We start from the raw sequence: 18,614 nt of genomic DNA on the forward strand, positions 1-18,614 counted from the left end.
CCTTCCCAGGACCCGAGCTGTCACTGCGGGAAAGTCAGAAGGAGTCTTGGTAAGACAAGGCAGTCGCCTCTTGCGCCCCGGCAAAGCGCCATCGACTCCAATCCCTGCCCAGTCTCTGGATCCTCTGCGAAGCCGCAAACTCTGAAGCAGCGCGCCCCTCTCTCTCTTCCTCACTCCCTCTCTCTCTTTCGCACTCCGCCGCAGCACCCACAGCGCCTCAGTTGAGCAGGAGCACCGCACTGAGTCACATCTATACACACACACACACACACACTCTATACACACACGCGCGCACACACATATACACACACACATACACACGCACACACACAAACACAGCCTCCTGCGGTATCCCATACGGCGCAGCGGCTTTTTCAACGGCATACCAAGTGCGTCCTCGCCGTGGAATGGGAGGTGCTGCTGCCGGGTCTCAGAGCGCTCGCAGCGGCGTGGTAGCTGAACAGAGTCCCGCTGATCGGGGAATGTTGCTGGGAGTCTGCTGCTATTTCTTCTCCTGTGCAGGAATCGCCTCGTTTGTGAACTAATTACACCTCTACCGGGGATTTAAAGTGGACAAACCGTTGGATCAGGATATCACAGCATTTATTTAGAGGCATTTCTCATTTTTGGGGGGAGTAAAAGGAGTTGGGGATTGCTCTGGACGTGCCTCTTACATCCGCAGTGTCGATGCGGCTGCGGCTGTGAAGTGATATCTGCATAGATTACAGGTAAGGAAGGGGGCTTGTCACAGCGAGAGTACCCACAGCGGGGACTGTTATATTGGAGTGTGTAGTGTCATTTTGGTCAGTTTTTCGGGGTGTGATGCTGCCACTGCGCCAGCCAGGTAAAGCAAGGCGTGTTGCACCTGTTCTCTCTGCGCCATGCCCGCTCTGCGCACTTGGGCGATCGGTCTGTTTTCAGTCTGAGTCTAGTTGGATAATATAGCCTGGAGAGAAATGCAAAACAGGTTTAATGACACGCTATTTATCCAAATTTGTCCTGCACATAGTAACTGGGCTCATCTCCGCTTGGCGCTTCAAATCATTCATGCCCTTCATCCACGCTGAGCCAGAATGCTCTACGTGCCCAAATCGCGTTTGTGCGTCTTGCAGCATTCAACTCTGAAGGCAGAAAAGAAACATTTGTCGGGGATTCCGCGTCGGATTTACGCAGTGCCTTTGGGGAAAAACCTTCTCAGCGATACTTAGGACTATAGTGGTACGAGACACATTGCAGCCTATTGGGCTGTTTGGCACTGAATACACGGCTCAGCTCTACATCATCTCAAATGGCCAAAACAACGTGATATTCTGGTGCACACAGAAAAGGAGAGTTCTTCTTCCATGGCTCTTTGGTAACTAAATTAACTCTCTGACTTCATAAAACTAATTAAAAACAAAACTACGGACAAAATTAGAAATAAATAACTCATTGTGGTTTTAGAGAAGTGCCTAAAATCCTGTTATTTGGAGTATTTAATGCATGCTTAGAGTTCATAATAGTAACTTAACATGGAGGATCTATATAAAACCATTTGGTGATATAAAGAACCTTTGTGAACAGGTTCTTAATAGGACCAAAAGCCTTCCGCTACATTGCTTAATCCAGGTGAATCATTTGACTCGTATTTTGTTACATTTTACATTTAATAACCCCTTTCCCAATCGACTGCGAGTGTAATGAGCGCAGATGTATGTCTAATTGATATTTTTACATCTCACAGCTGGGGCTCAAAATAGTCGAACAGGCGCCAAGTGCTTGTTGTGTTTTTCAAGAGTAGGTTAGTGTAATTCTTGGAAAACACCCTTTGCATCATACAAAATTAATTGTAACCTCAAATGGCACCTTTCTCCCCGTATGGCTTCCAGGATGGGATCGCTGGGATGCGCCACAGCCCGCTCTCAAAGCTTTTCAACTTGACCGATGTGACTTAGAGTGCCTTAGGAAAGGCTATGGCTTGAGTGCTGAGCAAGTTAATTTCCTTGTCAGAAAACACTGTAATATTCGTACAGGGACTTGCAGTGTTTCGTAGTGAATGTATACCGACCCTGTCTTTCTTAATTGTATTTCTTTGTGTGGAACGACTTTGATATTCATGTAGGACATTTACTTGGATGTATTCCCCTAAAACCTATTATAAAGTCACAGAGTTATTTTTTGTGTTTATGAAATAATACTTTGTTATAGTGTTGGAATATTTTTGCTCTAATTCTGTAGTTCAGCATACAGAAAGGGTATTTTTCACCATTGTACCCTGACTATCCAGTACCTTTCATAAATGTTTTAAAAGTTCAAGGCTCATTTTGTATGGACTAGTTTATGAATCTAGTTTGATGTGTGATGGGTTGTAAATATATAACTGTGAATTATTGTTTGACATATTGGTATTTGAATGATTCTTTCAGGGGCTGTTTATGGGCACTGCTGAATTGCCATAAAACCTTGGCGACTCTCATTCGGTGCCAGCAGGCTTTAGGTGTAGTTGAGAGGGGAACATTTATATCTCCTTCCTCTGGATTGTACCACAATGCTCCCTGTGCTGGAGTCACAGCACACAGCCTAAGCCAGCCAAGAGATTTGGTGAACTGGTGACTTAGCCCTAAAGGTTTTGTCCAAATGTATGACGAATAGTATGTTAAAAAGATAAATCTGTTCTGTATGGCTCACTTTGTTACCCATATGTTGATTTTTGGCCCCTTTCCTGGCTAATGTCACGGTTATTTATCCTTTTTGACTCAGAGAGTTGTCTGTGAATTGTTTCTTGGCTTCACTGTTTTGTATACTTCAAAAGAAAGGGCTGTTGGAGTTCGATCTGATTTCCAGGCATTCAGGCAGGGAGTGCGACAGTGCAGCCTCCTTACAAAATAGCACTGTCTCAGCTGTGTAGTGTGATGTAGGCCCTTGACTCCAAATGTGGCTTTACACTTTGTCTCCCTCCTCTCCCTCCCGCTCCATCGCTCCCCCCATCCTCCCCCCCTGTGTTGTGCCTCATGCACAGAAAGCAGCTGCTTCAGCCTATACAAAATGCAGAGCCGTAGCACAGCAGTCACACTGAGTGCTGCGAGCCACTCTCTCCCTATCCACCTGCACTCCAGCCTCAATGCATCAATTCAGTCTCACACTACCAAACCCTATTTGATATCGCACCTTACTTAATGTACACCATTGTGTCCTGCTCCACAGATGCTGTTTACATCTTAGAGGCGTTGTGATTAGTATACACAGTGAGTAGTGAGTAGTGTGTGTGATGATTCCACCGAAAGGGATGCTTGTGTTTAGTGCTCAGCAGAGTGTGGCTGAAGGAAGGGAGCTATATGCTGGAGAAACCATGAGGGGCAGTGTGGCCATACAGGCCTGTGCAGTGTAGACTGTGTAGACTGTGTAGACTAATCCTATACACTATGCTTTCATTGACATCAGTGATGATTTTGTCTTGCTTGCTGCCAAGAGAAATGTTTCATGGATTTTTTTTTAGGGTAAACGCATTTATTGGATACCATATATATCAAAAATTCCATTTTGAAATCATAAAAGCATGATTCATTATATATTTTACAGGGATTTTATAGCTTTTATATGTGTTCCCATTGTGCTGTAGGGTTGTATGAAATAAGCATTTTGTCATTACCGGTTTGAATGCCAGCTACCAACAGTCAGTTGTTGCATTTGGAGAAGATACAGTTGCATCAGAGTCACTGTGATGGTTCATTAATGGACATCTGAAAATAAACTTATTAGCTGGGTATGTCTGATTGACTTGTCCATTAGCTAACATTTAACTTGATGTTTGTGGGGTATGTGTGCAGTCTGACTTTGTTGGGCAGGCTGTCTAGACTGAGTGCATTTTATGTGTGTAATTGTAGATGTTCATGTGTGCTTCTCCTTGTTTTGGAGTGTCTGAGTGTGTGCCCTTGTCATCGTATGCATATCTGTATTTGTGTGAATGAGTGGGTCCTCTCCTCCTTGTCTGTGTTTGTGTGTGTGTGTGTGGGTGGATGGGTGTGTTCCCCTGCTGCCAGTGTCTCAAGGGGAAAAACATTTAGTCCCAGCACAGTTTGATAATCCTATCTCATCTCTGTCTCGCCTCCTTGTCCCTTCACTACATTCCTTCTTAATACTAGAGTGTTTAAGGGTACTTGGCACTATTCTTTCTCCCCCCCTGCTTCCCTCCTCCTCTTCCTCCTCCCTCCTCCTCTCCCTCACTCACTCCCTCGGTGCTGTCCATCAAGCCCTGCCTATAGGAATTGGAACAGCAGCCTTTATCGGCCTGTAAGCACCTCACATTGACATACTACCCCCTGTCTGTCGGCCAATGTTACGGCTACAAGGCTGGAGTTTGGACCCAGAGAGCACGGCCTTGTCAATATTATGGCTCACTAATGGATAAACTCTCACTCCAAGCTTGGCAGTACAGACATTTATTACATTTTGGGGGTGGTGCACTTGTAAAAATAAGCTCCATAGAAAATCCACACAACACTTTCATGTCAAGGAGGGAATTGTGAATGAATACAGATGGGAAATCATATAGATATCCTCTGTAGTGATATAAATGCCTGGTGGCAGTATTGACGAGAATCAGCGGAAGTGTATGTGTGTGAATGATGCGTCTGTGACTGGCCTGGCTCGGCCCTATATGAATACTTGCTGGCCAGAGAGACGTGTCGTCATGTCAGGCTGAATGATGTGTCTGTGGATGGGACCTGAATGGGGCTCTCTGTTTGTTCTCTCTTTCTGTGTGTGTGTGTGTGTGTGTGTGTGTGTGTGTGTGTGTGTGTGTGTGTGTGTGTGTGTGTGTGTGTGTGTGTGTGTATGTGTCTCATTCTCTCTCTGTTGCTCTCTTTCTCACTTGAGCACATGCACACAAACACACACTCACACATGCACCCTTCTGGGCTGTGAGAGGAGTACCAGACACAGGCTAGTGTCCAATTAGACCCCCTCCCTCCCCCCCCCACCTCCAAACACCACAGAGAAGATGGCCAATTGTATTTCCTCTGTGTCACCAACTGTTCCTCGCAGCATAATCTGTCTCCCATATTTTGGGACAGTCAGACAGAGAATTCTCTAACGATAGTCCTGGGGCAAAAATAAAATTGGATTTTGACGTCTTTTTGGAAGGGCTTTTTCCCTTCATAGTTAAATGTGCAGTATTTTCGTTAGCTTTGTTTTGATGGGGAGTTTTATGGTTTTCCAGGTTAGGTTGAGAGATTAAAAAAATTAATTGGAGTCTAACCCATTATAAACCTATTGTCAAGTACAGTTGGCTAGGATCTTTGTCTTGCCACATGAAAGCGCTGTAGCCTATTTGTTATCCTGTCTGTCTAAAGACTTGAAAGTAAATTGTGTCGGAGGTTAGGAACTTATTGCACAATATAATATTTGAACTCTAGTATGTTGTAATTGACACTTCATTAGAAAGATAGTATCAGTGACTGACGGCTTGATGGTTTTCATCTAAGTTCCCTTTTTCTTTTTTGGGGGGGTGGGTTGGGGGGGTTCTTCCATGCTGCATTAAGACAGTAATTGCTTACAAGTATGTAATTAACCCTTTGGTAATGCACCACAGAGCTGCATATTGATGTTTGCCAAAGCAATGGCAGAAGAGATCTGAAGTGAGGATCTCCAAACAATAGACACACTGAATTCTATGGGGAGAAATCAATATGTGTCACAGCATACCAGTTAATGAGAAGCTTTGTTCTCCTCTGAATTGGTTTACTCAGCACATGTGTGACGCCTACACAGGAGATATATATATGTGTGTGTGTTTTTGCATGTGTGCACACACCCTGCTGCGCAAAACTTCTTTTTTCATCTTGGCAGCCGTCCTATTAAGCTGTCACGTGCTTTTATAATGGGGACCAATACATGTACATACTATATCACAGTCGCACCACTTTCATTTTCTCCCTCTAGCTTTCTCTCATGGTTCCTTTCATCTTTTTCTCAATCCTTCTCTCTCTGCCTGTTTCTGCCTCCAGCTCTCTCCTCCCCTATCTCTATGCTTCACTCTTAAGCTGCCAAGCACATAACTTTATCTGGGTGTGTTTGTGTGGGGTCGGGTAAAAAAAAAAAAACAACAACAACAAAAAACTACTGTTGTGACATTGGAATGACCTCTGAGCAGGGAAATAAACTAATAAACTGAGAGGGAGACATGGTATGTTGCTAGATGGGAATCAAGGAGACATGGAAAGTCACCAACATACCGCAAGGTTTGCCAGACTGCTCGTTTTGATAAGACCATATTAGGCGTTTCTCCCAGGTCTCTATGATTCATATGGAGCCGTGAGTCTGATATATAAACAGCTCTCTTTGATGCAGCGGCAGATGACACGCTGTGGCATATTGGCTCTTATGTTTGCGTGTGCCAAGCCGAGCATGACAAGCAATAAATTAGTTTTGTTTCAGATGCATGAAATGATGAGAAAATTGCAGACAGTCTTAGGGCATTTTTTCCCTCTCACTCTCTCTCTCTGTCTCTCTTTCACTCTCTCTCACTCGCTCGCTCTCTTGCTCTCTCTCATTTGCTCTCCCGCCGACGCCTTAAGTCCACGCAAGGATTAGGCCCCTAATTCTGTTTTCATCCTGCCTGTCGCAAGGAAGCATGGGTATGCATGCTTAAGTATGCGCGCTCAAAACATTCTGTGTTATTAATCTGTATCAAGCAGTATGTTGGGTGCTCTCAGTCTCTGTTGTGAAAACTTCACTACATTAAACATGGTGTTATGTGGCCCATAATTCATCCCATAGGAGCTCCTGATCATGCAAACAGCACACAGTGTGACCTCAGAGCACTTTTAACCCATGGGCTGTTTCCTTATCACTCCACGCCTGCAACATCAAGGCACTCTTCCATTCTTTTTAATTGAGACTGTAGGTGGTGAACCATGCTCTCTGGCAGTATGTTGCTGAAGCGTGCAACTATAATGGATTGCAGCATGTTTTAATAGAAGCTTATATCAGGCTTACTACAAATTATGCCTCTTTGCTACACAAATTTGCATATCATGGTTGAAAGTCTGGCTGTTGATGTAAGGCATTCTATATTCTAAAATGAATGTCCTCATGTTGTTGATTAATGCTTTTAGTCTTAACTTCTTCAGCAACAGTATAATCACGCCAATAGCGGCATAAGTTTTAGTATAGCACTACTGAAACTGCTCTTACCAAGTGACTGCATTATTACAGATTTAAATGAGTTGAATTAGAGTTCTGCTAGGGTTGCCAGGTGATGGCACACTCCTGTGGGGATGGATTAGTCTTGACTATGTGTGAAATCCACTTACAGTGTAATTACTTTATATTAAGGCCTTGCTATTGATACAGATGAGTATCTCTATTTTTTGCAAAACTGTATTTATTTGCTAGCCTCTTGTATTATGTATTGTTTGTGCACTTCATTTTAATAATGGAATGGCATCTATATTTTAGTGTACCGTATTAAAGTGACATTTCAGAGTGTTTTTTGTTGGTCTAAGTGAGTTTAATACATCCATCAAGTTTGGTTCATTAACTCCTTACCTGTTGCGGGAATGAAAGCTTTATCGGGAGTTTGCTGCTCCAGAATGAATAGGGTAGATAGAGACTGGAAAACAACTCTTTTAGAGAGGTGTCATAATACTAAAAAATGTCTTAAATGAATTACAACAACACACATTTATTTTGGTTTCACTTTCAGCACTTTTTTGTTGCAGTCCTCGGGTGTCAAAAATCGTAGGCATTTTGTAAAATTCTGAAATTACGTAGATGCATTATGCTAAATCTATTTTAATAAACTGGATTCTGGATTCTGTTTTGAAACTGTCACCTGATTTATTATATAACGTGTTGTATTGTCTACCCAGATGTTATGCATTAGGTTATATTTTAAGCCATTCATACATTTTTAGTAATTTCTGTAGACTATTGCAATGTTGTGTGTTACAAATAGATATGTATCACAGTGTGAAGTCGTTCCAAATGCCTAGTCCTAATGTTTGTCATCAGGCCAGGTCGTCTCTGAAAAACAGAATTGGTTGTTAAATGACTAATCTTGTTCATCAAAGGTTAAATAAAATATAGAAAAAATGCACAACATGGATGCCTAGTAGGAAGGAGAATTGTCATACTAGCAGTGTTGTCCAGATGACCAGAGGATTCATGGATGATGACAGGCCTCATCAGTCTTATCAGTCTTTCACTCCCCTTAAACTCTCTCCCTCTGTTTCCCCCTCTCTCTTCCTTGTCCCCTCACTCATCTCCTCCCGGCTCAGAGTGTCAGTGGTGTCAGGGGGCATCAGTATGCAGTGTTACCACAGTAATTGTGACACAGTGGGCTAAGGGAAGACCCCTGCTGAGCTAAAGCCAGAAGGGGGGAGATTCTGCTTTGCTGTAATATCCTCCCCACATCCCCCTACCTTCTCTCTTCTCCCCCTCCCCTCAGGGTATATCATAGTCGAGCAGCAAAATGTTGGGGATGTTACAGAGAGATTTAACAAGGCTTACACAGGGTATTTTCATGTTTTTCTTCTCTGTGTGCTACTCCCTTTTGAGTTAGGGATTTTGCCTTTCTTGGGTAATTTTTTTTTCTGTCGATGGGATTTGGAATGGCTTGTGTCTGTGTGAATGTAGTGTTGCCTGATTGACTCTTAGCCAGGGCCCAACTCTCGCCAAGTGCTAGGAGAAGTTTTTTTTTTTTTTTTTTTGCTCTCCTGGAATAAAATAAGCATTTCACATGTGATTCTGGCTAAGCCTGGGACTTTTCATCATTGCTGGGTATTGATTTTCAATCACTGTGATTAAACCTGCCAGGAAAGGGGTGACTGCACCAGAATGTGAATGTTTTGGAGTTCACCCCAGGAATTTGCTTCAGTAGGCCCCTCCTTATCTTCTTAAACTGGTGAATCATTGCTAATCGGAAGGGCTTGTTTACTCACACATGACATCATCTTTCAACTTTTACACGCATGCTTGATTTGTGTCACCTTTTTCACCCTGTCCTATTTTCAGGGTTGCTGGGATTGAGATCTATATAAAATGCACTTTGAGGAGTTGCCTCATGCTGTATTCTCAAGCATGCATTGATGTGCGACTAAGAGTGAAGAGAGGATCTATTAAATCTTTCCATTATAGTGACACACACCATCCCTACCTGCCGCCCACGCAACTAACTGTGTTCCTATGGCAACATGATTTGTCAACTCAGAACCTGTCTGCAGACATTGTCTCCAGTGCTGTCCTTCCCTTGACACATACCTGGAGCCATGAAAGAGACATGATGGATTGACATTGAGATGCACTTTTGACCATTCATGTGACAGTAAATGGATTCAGAGGATTCGTTATTGACATTTTTATCTGCAGTGGATAGAAAAGTTTTGATACTTGCTGACTTTCTCAGCATAGAAGAGCATTTTGATATAGGTTTCCTACACTGGAAGGCACTTTACCTCACTGCAAGTTTACTTTGGAAACAGTGACTGATGGAGTGTGCCTGGTTAGGCGATTATTATGTACACTACCCTGAAAAGTACATTTTCCCCCCAACATTTTTTTTTTTCATTTTTCAGATTTCAGAATAGTGTGCACTGGACAGAGTCAAGAAAGATAGTAGAAAATGGAGGTGATGTACAAACACTTTGCAAACCCATGATAATGCAGGAGTGATTTATGTGCCACCACGAGGTCAAGCAGTACCTATTATCGCCAAGACTACCTTCTTTGACTGTTGTAGCCCTTGTAAACATTTCATTCCTCGTGGTCCAGTATTTTTTCAAAAGGGTGTAGAATACGCACTCCTTTATAAGAGGTCTGGGTAATTTATTTGTTTTTCATGACTAAACGTAAAGGGCACAGTAGAGGAGACAGAGGAGAAAGCATCCTACAGGTTGTGACAACAAGCTGAGAGAGGAAAGGTAAGCCATGTCATTGCAATGCATCAAGCATTCCCCCTATCATTTTTTCTTCCCTTGGCTCAGGAAAGAGGCTGTCCTCTCTGAGTCTACAGATGTAACTGTGGAGAAAGCACCAGTTCTGAGCAGCGTTTTCATCCCTCCCTCCACACTCCCCTCTCTTTGTGTCCATCCGTTCTGCACTGTCACAGTGATCCTTCCAGCTGAGCTTTGATTGGGTTGTTCTGGGCCCACGGGCAAATTTGGCAACCAGATAGTTATATGGTGTGTGTGAGTGTGTGTGTGTATGTGTCTGTATATAAGTCAGTGTGTGTTTAAGAGGTTTTTCTGTGTCTGCGGGAAAAGCAAAGCGATGAGGTAAAGCTTGCAGAAAATCAAAGTGTAAAAACAGCCACGACCAACTGTGGAGAGACGAAAGCAAAGGAGGAGGAGCAGGAGGAAAAGGGAGGAAGGGGGGAAAATGCTGGATAACAGTTTGCATCCTCTCCTCTGTCACTGAGAACCAAGGCTGAGATGGCTAGAAAGCATGTCTGTTGTGTTTATGCCAAGGGCTTTGAGGGAGAGGGTGAAAGGGAGAAGGAAAGTCTGTTGAGAGACAGAGGAGGTGAGGAAATGGATGTAATGGAGTGTAAACCCACCTAAATCCAAATAAGTTTATCCACCTTTCAGTTTGTAAACTGGCTTAACTGTCTTTGTCAAGCTGATGCTCAAGCACCTTTTCCTTTATGGTTTAAATTCATAGTGGTCATTATAGAAATTGCTGTTCAACATGTAAATTGCATAAAATTAGGGTCTTTTAAGCAAATACAGCCTTAAATTAATGTTATTCTGAAATTGCAGTGGTCATGATATCACTGGTGACGGGAGAGTTCCCAAACCATAACCAATGACGTCCAGAGGCTTTCAATAATGAGTGAATAATTCTACTAGGAAGTGTATCGCTGTTACTATTTGTGGCAAGGTGGACTATTCTCAGACACACTCTCTGTATTCTTATTAAATATCCTTTACTCTTCACATCCCACCTCTTTTTGCTGCAGTATTTCCTGCCTCTACAACTTGCTGAACTTTGTAATCTAAATGACTGAGCAACGTTTCAGCCCTGTGCTTCTTTGCAGTTGACTCTTTTGCAAATACTTTGGCACTTCCTGTTGAGATTTCTGGACACTTGGAACTGGTGCTTTGCAGCAACTGGCGTCTGGACCAATCGAGTCTTCCTGTCTGCACATTGAGTTGTGAATCAAAGTAATGTCACGTTGCCATAGTGGACAGCATGATGTCATGTTACAAGGCCAATGGGAGCCGCGTAGCAATGGTGGTTGTGTGTCTGTGACACCGTACACTGTCAGTGGTTTACCTTGGGAAGTAATCTGTGTGTGTGTGAGAGAGAGAGTGTGTGAATGATACTGTAGCCTCTCCTAGAATGATGACAGAGTGGATTTATGAGTCAGTGAGTCATTTAATCATGGCCATCATCCCACTGGAGCTCTCTTCCCTCCCTCCTTTCAGATGCGTCTTTGTGCCCCAGGCCAATACAGCCCAAATATGTTGTCGACATTAGTCCTGTGGTTGCAGATTTATGGGCGGATATGCTGCCGTGCTCCTTAATTTCACATATGCCATGCACAGACACATGCACACACTCACACACGCACACACGAACACAAACAAACTCAGATATAGGTGAGAGCAGGGTAGAGGTGAAGTCTGGAGTAACTGGAGATTCTTAAATTCAGACTATCTCCTACATTTATGAAACTTCATAAATAACAATGAGCGCCCTAAGGCATGGGATGGTCGAATCCATGTTTCTCTTTGTGGTGAGCAATGATTGGACGGTGTCTATAGCATAAAGCCAGAAGATGAGGAGAATGTATTTTTAGATGTGTATCTGTGATAATTAGTGTAAAACAAACTGAATACAATAAAGACGGGGTGAGAGAGAGAGATCAGAGAGGGAGTGGGCGAGAGAGTGTGAGCTGAGTTGGTGAAGCGGCCCTGGGGAATGAGCTCATTTATTGAAGGGATTGATAGCTCAGGGAGGGGGCACCCTACTGTGCAAGGTTCCCCTATTAGCACTGGCTGGCTTTTGGTGTGCATATAGTGTACATATGTGTGTGTGTGTGTGTGTGTGTGTGTGTGTGTGTGTGTTAGTATGTGTTTTACCTTAAGCAGCTCCAGGGACACTGGGCTTTCCCTCCATCCCCAAAGTGTAGGATGCAGAGTGATTGTTAGTGTGTCTCTGTGTTCAAACACCTTACTGGAGATGGGTTTGCCATTTTTCCTTTTCATGAATGGCTCCCATTGTGCACTGATTCCACTTTTTTTCATACTGAGTACATGTATGAGTCATCACCTTTGTATACTTGCCTGTACCAAGTTCCAAATTACTCAGTTGATAAAACTTCCACATTTTTGTCTCATTCTAGTGTTCAGTATTTTCACACTTTGTGGTTGTTGTTAAGTACACGTTACAGTGCAACAAGCTGTTTACATTTTGTGTTAACAAGTCTCTGTCACATCTTATTAGCTTAATAACATCACACATGTTTTTCTTTTCTCAACAACCTTGCAAATTATCAGAAAACTGATTGCAGCACTGGAATCAGCATTAATTGTACATGTACCATGCAGTTTACATTGTCACTCACTTGGCATAATGGTTTGTGTATCCATGCATTTTTATAAGTATTGTAGCACCCCTACTACTTATTAAAAGTGACATTGTTTTCAAGCCTCTTGGCATTGCTAAAACACAGGCTCAAAGGAGATGCAGTGTTGCAATTACAAACTATTATCAGCAAGTATTATGGCATCTCACAAATATTAGTGTAGATGAATAAATTCTTTGCTTACTAGACATTTAGTTAAAGTGGAGTATGCAGGATTGATTCTGTTGCATGTGTATGCACACACTGTACATGTTTCATGTCGTTAAGGTTTGGATAGGGGAGTGAACTTGATGTGAACTAAGTATTTAGTGCAGTCAACACATTGTTTCATCGCCGTCATCTCTTATGGTAATGTCATTAGTGTTTTTTCACTTGCTTGGCACTACCTGAAAGCTTTGGCTCTGACTTTCTCTGACCTTTTCAGGAAATGACATATTTCCACTTTTGCTCATTTATCTTGCCAGCTCCCTCTCTCTCCTCTCTCTGTCTTTGCTTCTCTCTCAGGCAGTAGTTATAATATAGCACCCATCCCTCTTCACAGAGTGTGTTTGAAAATTGGATCTCTCAGCAGCTGGAAGGGCACTTTTGACACATCCTGTCAAACTATTCATTTTTCAGTTTTCTGAGACCATTACTGCAGGGCAGCAAATCTCTGCAGGTGTCGACGTTCTGTCTTCACTAGCATGTCCCACATTCTCCGTCTTTCCCATATACCCTTTTCTTAGATAATTTACAGTGGATGGGGTTGTGAACACAGTGACGCAGCATGACATATTATTTTTTATGAAAGGAAAGTGGCAAGTCCACTCATATTTTTATTCCTAATTCAGACAGCAGGTAAGTCAAGAGTGAGTTGGAGTAGGGGAGACACATTAGAGAAATATGTGGCTAGGCTTGATCCTTGGCTAGTGGGGGCATGTTAACCTCTCAGCTATCTCTGGGCACAGCATGACCTTCTGCTTTAAGGACGAGAGTACTGAGAGGAACGAGACTTGATATTGTGTTCTGTATTGATACCTTAGCGTTCCCTTTCATCTGGTAGTGTTAGATATGACATGTAACCATGTGCCAAATGGACTTTGGACTGTGACTCTGACTGAATTGTTAGAAGCTCTGTATGTAGGATCCATTCTCAAGCTGGTTTTAACATCTTGTAGGATATATACTATTAGTTAAACTACTTTAATTATGTATCAGCCATGTATTTCAGAAACCTCCGATCTCAAGGAAAAAACAAAATACATGGTAGTTCAATTTCTCACTCATGCCCATGAACTCTTGACATTTTTCAAAATATACTCTTAATTATTAGCTCCTTTCAAGGGATTAGACAGACATTCTCTACATTTCAGAGGGATTCAAATGTGAATTACTCAAACAAAACAAATTACAAATGAGGTGGGCACTGCGGACTTGGATGCTGGTCGGCTGACCTCCTTTCCAGTTGTGTGTAGTAAACCAGTAAACGAGATCTTTAAGACTCTTCCTCATCACCACTATGGATTATAAGGAAAGGCTGTAATCCATGAGGCTGTAGCCGACCAAATCAACCATGGCACTGATGAGACTTGCAGATGTGCACGCTACCTCTCTTTTTGTGTGTGTTTGTGTCAGTGATAGAATAGGAGAGGATAGGATAGGATAGGGTGGATTAATATGACTGTTTTAGTCCAAATCCATACCCTTTGTACTGAGCTCATCATCATAGCACACATGCTTATACTTAACCACGCACACACACACACACACACACACACATACGTGAACACCTCACACACATCCTCACACACTGACTCATACCGCACACAGACACACAAACAAAAAAACAGTGTGAGAGATGGAGGGAGAAATTAAAGCAGCAGTTTAACGTTTTATTATAATCACCACAAAGCCTTGTGATTATCAGGCATTCATGTCTAAGAAGTTAATCTCAGAGGTCAAGTCTGCTGTAGCTCTGTTCAACAACATTAAGAGAGAGAGAGGGAGAGAGAGGGAAAGAGGGAGAGAGGGAGAAAGAGGGAGAGAGAGGGAGAAAGAGGGAGAGAGAGGGAGAAAAGGCCAAAAGAAAAGGGATGAGAGGGATGACTGATGATCACTGGCTTGATTTGTAATGATGCAACAACCCAACTCTGAACTGGGGCAGGCCTGATCTTGTTTGGGGCAGCTCGGCCAGAAAACCCGATTTGGTCAATGGACGACTTCAGAAGCAGCTATTTTGGCATGTAGAGAGAGTTGGGTTTTCCTTGTCTGGCGCCACACAAGCTGAAACCAGTTTGACACAAGCAACATGTAGACATGTGTTTACAGTGAGTAATTGCGCAATGTCTGAGAGTGATTGATGAAGTATTACAAGGTGTTGAAACCCATTTGATGACAGTAGCGCTATTCAGACGGGATTAGTTTTACGGGGGCATGTAAGTTAATGTTGTTTTTCACAGACTTTCCCAGTGATATTAGTCTTGTCTGAACTGATCAAGCCTGTGTTTTTCATGGGTGCCCTCAAGTCATTACTCGGGAGCAAATTAGGTACTGTTTTTTTTTTTTTTCTTGTCAAACTCAGAGCTCCTTCAATCAGTTTGACCCTGTCCAAATGTAAACCTCTGTATGGAAACAGACAGGTTTTTTCGCAGAAGTTTTGACCATTATCAGATACCATTGACCCTGACTTATTTTGAATTCTCCTAGCTAATTTTTGAGTTATTTTGATGCTTTGGGAGGTACAAACTGAGGCACTGTAATGTGTTTGGATGAATTTCTAAATATGTTTTGTCACATGTGAAACTATAGCACTTTAATATGTATAGATGTATACTAAAATCTGGCACTTAAATGTGTGTGAATGCGTTTCTAACTATCTGCTTGCTGTAAGTATTTTCATATTGTATCTTTCTTATTGTATGTTGAGTGTGCAACTAAAATACCTTTCACTTTGTCCTTATACACTGCTGTATACTGCACCAACCATTGGCTGTTAAGAACATATTAGAGCAATCTATCCTTTGTTTTACTGCCATGGTTAGCCTAAAATACCTACAGGTTACACTGCCTGCTGGGATTTAATCTTCAGACTGCAAAAAACCCCACAAAATGTTATGGAAAGATTCCAATCCTCCATGCTTCTCAGATGGGCGACTGTAGTGACAGCTTCAGGTAGCCCCCCCTATCAAAATTCTAGATATTCTAATACCATCTGAAAGTGTATATGAAATAACAGACATCCTGTGTTAGTAATTAAATCTGAAATGTTGGTTGGGAAATGAAACCCGTCCAAATAGGGTTAATGAGGATCAGTTGGTAACATTATGATTCACTCAGTGCTTAAAATAATGATTATTTCCTTTCTGCGGTAAATTAAGGGGGTGAAAATTGTAATTTGTATATAGTAATTTTGTAATAGGCTACTATCGAAGATGTCCTGCTGACTATAGCTGTACTAAGTGTTTTGAAAGTAAGATTCAGTTGTTAGCTGAACAATAGGCCTGTGTGTGTTGTTCAAGGTCACAACAGTGGTGCTGTTGTGGAACATTTTGTTCTACATGCACACATTTAACTACAAGCTATACATTGTTTTTTTTTTCACAGCTTTTCCATTAGGCTAATCTGCTAGATCTGAACGTATTCAAATGTTGGGTTGGCGGTTTCCACATGGTGTCCCTCAAGGCACCAACAGTCACTGGCTTGTCTCATCTGGGATCCCAGATACCCAGCCCTTCTGTACCCTTCCCTTAGGCTCAGAGCATGTGTGTGAAGTTGTGTCTTTGTGTGTGTCTTGTCAGTGCATGTCCTGCCATTTCTCTTTCCCTTACTTCTTCTGTCAATTAACTATGTCATTCTCTCTTGATCACACAACCTACTTTCCTCCACCCATCTTGCCCCTTCTCTCCATCCTTGGGCGATCAGCTTCACAAGTTCATTCCCTCAGCCCCATAACCTCTGCTGCACAGCCTCACTTTAGTTGTTTATTATCAGTTGGCAGCATAAAATGTGCTGTGTGCAGAATGAAGCGTTATGATCCCTGATTTATCACCTGCCTCAATGGCACTGACATGCCTGGGTATTGCTAGCAAGAGAGGGAGGGAATGGGGAGAGGGGCAGGGAAACAGGGCCATGAGAGAGAGGGAGAGGGACAGGGAGGGTAAGAAAGAGCAAGAGTTAATAGGAAAAGAAGAGCTTTGAGGGCATCACCTCTGCTGGAAATCAAATTTACCACTACTCACCTGGCCAATTGTGAGGAAGCCTGAGCTTATTTCAGCCAAGGAGGTCACAACACATGTATGTGTGTGTGTGTGTGTGGGTGCATGCTTGGAGGGGGGTTGCTAGTTATAGTTCTATGTTTTTGTGTGTGGATAGCTTTCATTGTTGTGAGATGGTGTTTTTTGGACTCACATAGACATGTGTTCATAAGGAGCGTTGAGTAAGGCCACAGCACTGCCTCATAAATAACGCAGAGAGTCAAACCATTTCATCCTCTTTAATCAAAACACACACAAACACACGCTAACCAACACAACACACACAACGCATGGACTCGCCTCGTCTCAGCCTCTCCATTGTAACACACTGCAGCAAAACACCCAGTCATTTCAGCTTCAAGCAAACTATAACTCATGATTAATTACTGTGTCAAGAGAAAAAGGGGTACTGGAAACCAGAAACGAGAGAAAAAGAGCAAGCAGGGGGGTGGGGTGGGGTGGGGTGAGGGGGGTTCATGAAAGGAGATGCATAAGAGCTGAGGGAAGGCTGGCAGCAGATAGAGGAAAGGGAAGATGGAAGAAAGGCAGGATGGCTGGATGGAGAAAGAGAGGGAGGATGTGTTGGTAGTGAAGATGGGGCTGGTCGCCTATGGAAGCAAGAGCTGATTTGTCTACACGGCCCTGCATTCCTGTCTGCCCGTTAGCGCAGGGAATAAGGGAATTGGGAGAGTTAGAGAGAGAAATAGAGAGAGAGAGAGAGCTAGAGGCTTTGAATTTGTTGTATGAAAGCAGCTGTCAGACAGTGCCTAGCAACACCGTTTAAGAAGGATTCTCGGCTGCATTTATAGTAATTACTGCAAAATATCACTCTGCTTTTCTGATTCTGAATGAGACTATACCACAATATGGCTATTACCAGGGGGCAGTTTGAAGGATGATAGAGATTATATCTTCTTTGTTAATACAAAATATGTCATGTATCCATCTTGTTAAATATACATTAAAGGGGGAAATTAAAGCCCTGCTGCTGTGATTTCATCACCCTATTTGAATTTTTAAGCGTTTCTGAAAACGCTCCATCTCAAAAAACGAGTGGGATTTTCACAGTCGTCATCAAAAGCAGTCAGGATTGGGTGTGCTGGCCACCAGGGGAATTAGGGTGGTCATTCAGCTGCACCTGTGTCAATTGGCAGGAGTTAGTCATTAGGCTGATTTTGCATTGTAAACCAATGACTTGCATGCATGGCCTGTTTGGAGAAAGTCCAGATATCTTGTGATATCACTGGAGGTGGACTTAATGGACTTTCATGAATGTTATTCAGTCATATCCTTTGACAGAGCTATGGACTAAATGCAACATTATGATGTTTTGTTATTTATATGAATTCATATGAATATATATTTAGTAATACCACCTAACATTGTCTGCATTGTGTACAGTAGATTCACTAAAGTAAATGAGCTCTTATATCAAAATTATCATCTTAACGTCATTATTTGCTCCTTGTCTGTGATTACAATCCCTAATGCTCCCTGATGAGTTGTTTGTGTGTCTTTGTCAGGACTCGGTCATCCTAATTGAATCGCAGGCCTCATCAAGTTCCCTCTGTAATGCCCTCTCAGGTCCCTGCTGTGTCCTCTATATCACTAAGGCCCCTCCCATGCAGGAAGTCGGCCACAGTCTAACCCAATAAGAGCGAGGCGCTGATGGCGGACCAGTGGACTCTTCAACAGTCCTCCTAATGACATTAGAGCCTCTCGATCCCCGCTGATGATAACACACTCCACCAATCTCAGCCCGCATCAGCACCCACTGCACAAAGGCCCAACCCGAGCCAAGAGTGTGTGTGTAG

At 42.7% G+C, this 18,614-nt stretch overlaps 1 protein-coding gene across 1 annotated transcript in view; it reads left to right on the forward strand.

Moving 5' to 3' along the window:
* The first annotated feature begins 221 nt into the window (after positions 1-221).
* The window catches only part of plxna4 (plexin A4), a 277,609-nt gene continuing 259,216 nt past the window's right edge, over positions 222-18,614 (forward strand). The window contains exon 1 of the mRNA XM_030045687.1: positions 222-728. The gene's annotated coding sequence lies outside the window, so the exon portion shown is untranslated. The remainder of the gene's footprint in view (positions 729-18,614) is intronic.

This window comes from Myripristis murdjan, chromosome 23 (assembly GCF_902150065.1).
Source record: "Myripristis murdjan chromosome 23, fMyrMur1.1, whole genome shotgun sequence".
NCBI classification, from domain to species: Eukaryota; Metazoa; Chordata; class Actinopteri; order Holocentriformes; family Holocentridae; genus Myripristis; species Myripristis murdjan.